Below are 1,780 nucleotides of genomic sequence, written 5' to 3'. Positions count from 1 at the left end.
TATGCTGACAATTAGAAAATATATCTCAGACTCCTATTATAAAAACTAACTTCCTAACAAAGGTAACAAAAGAGGGGCAGATAACCTCTGGATTTTGAGAGGAGTTGCCTGTTGCTTCTACTTCTGTATCACAATGTTCACTCACCCAGTGTCACCATCTCTCTCGTAGCCTCATAGATGGTGACTGCACAATTCTAGTACCCAAAGTACCACAGGTCTAGGAGAGAAGCGATTTGAACATTCTCCTATTTCCACGCTACACAGGTTCCAACCATTATTCTTCCACCTTTATGCAAAACATATTCTGCCTTTAAGAGTTACCTGAGGGGTGCAGAGTAGAGATTGGGCGGTTTGAGGGGTATCATTCACCCCACTTCACAAGGAATCAAATCCTAAAGCTATGTTCACATGGAACAATACTGGAATTGGAAGCAGAATACCATTTCAGTAACAGTTGAGTAAACAGTCTGTCCCCAGTGTGGCATCAGAGAACAAGCCAAGAGAGGCTTTCTGCATCTACACCCTTGAATCAGTGTTTCACATACAAGTCATAGAAAAGTGCTTCATTTCCAGGGACAAGAAACACAACAGAAGACTTCATACATGCATATGGACAACTAATGCACAATAACATCATCTACTGGTGGAGGAAGAAAACTGAACAACAAATCTTCCAAATTCAGACGAAATTATTGTTTCCTGTGGGAATAAGAGAATAGGACTGATCATTTCAGGGAAGAATGATGGGCAGAACTGTCATCAGAAAGGAGCTAAGCTCCTTTCACCAAATGGCCCCTAAGCCATCTTCCTCTCCACACACAGATGATACCCATCAAGTTTACTTGTTCATTCATGCTGTGCCCTGCTCAAGGACCCTTGAATCATGTACCCTTCCCCCATTACTAGTATGATAAAGAGCTAACTCTATGGCATGACGCTGTAGCATACTGATGCTGTGTCAGAGTCATGGCTTATCACTTCAGGACTACGTGATCTTGAGGAAGTTACATGATCTCTAAATCTCCACCTGTAAAGTGGAGATATACTCAGCATCCTAACAATAATTAAATTAGCAACTATAGGGCGCCTGGGTGGCTCAGTCGGTTGAGCGTCTGACTTCGGCTCAGGTCATGATCTCACAGTTCGTGGGTTCAAGTCCCACTTTGGGCTCTGTGCTGACAGCTCGGGGCCTGGAGCCTGCTTCAGATTCTGTGCCTCCCTCTCTTTCTGCTCCTCCCCTGCTCACACTCTCTCTCTCAAAAATAAATAAAGATTTTAAAAAATTTAAAAAAAATTAGCAACTATATGTCAAGTCCTTAGCATATACAAAGCAGTCTCTAAAAGGAGTTACAGTTGATGAATGGATAAAGAAATTGTGGTTTATATACACAATGGAGTACTATGTGGCAATGAGAAAGAATGAAATATGGCCCTTTGTAGCAACATGGATGGAACTGGAGAGTGTGATGCTAAGTGAAATAAGCTATACAGAGAAAGACAGATACCATATGGTTTCACTCTTACGTGGATCCTGAGAAACTTAACAGAAACCCATGGGGGAGGGGAAGGAAAAAAAAAAGAGGTTAGAGTGGGAGACAGCCAAAGCATAAGAGATTCTTACAAACTGAGAACAAACTGAGGATTGATGGGAGGTGGGAGGGAGGGGAGGGTGGGTGCTGGGTATTGAGGAGGGCACCTTTTGGGATGAGTACTGGGTGTTGTATGGAAACCAATTTGACAATAAACTTCATATATTGAAAAAAAATAAAAAAATAAAAAA

The 1,780-nt window shown here is 41.9% G+C and overlaps 1 non-coding gene across 1 annotated transcript; it reads left to right on the top strand.

The window, feature by feature from the left end:
- Positions 1-1,085: 1,085 nt before the first annotated feature.
- TRNAR-UCG (transfer RNA arginine (anticodon UCG)) lies at positions 1,086-1,170 on the top strand. Its single transcript has one exon. It is a non-coding gene; the product is annotated as a tRNA-Arg (tRNA).
- The last annotated feature ends 610 nt before the right edge of the window (positions 1,171-1,780 follow it).

The sequence above is a fragment of the Acinonyx jubatus genome, chromosome B3, assembly GCF_027475565.1.
Source record: "Acinonyx jubatus isolate Ajub_Pintada_27869175 chromosome B3, VMU_Ajub_asm_v1.0, whole genome shotgun sequence".
Taxonomy (NCBI): domain Eukaryota; kingdom Metazoa; phylum Chordata; class Mammalia; order Carnivora; family Felidae; genus Acinonyx; species Acinonyx jubatus.
The sequence above is the reverse complement of the archived record's forward strand: the minus strand, read 5'-3'. Positions and strand labels throughout refer to the sequence as shown.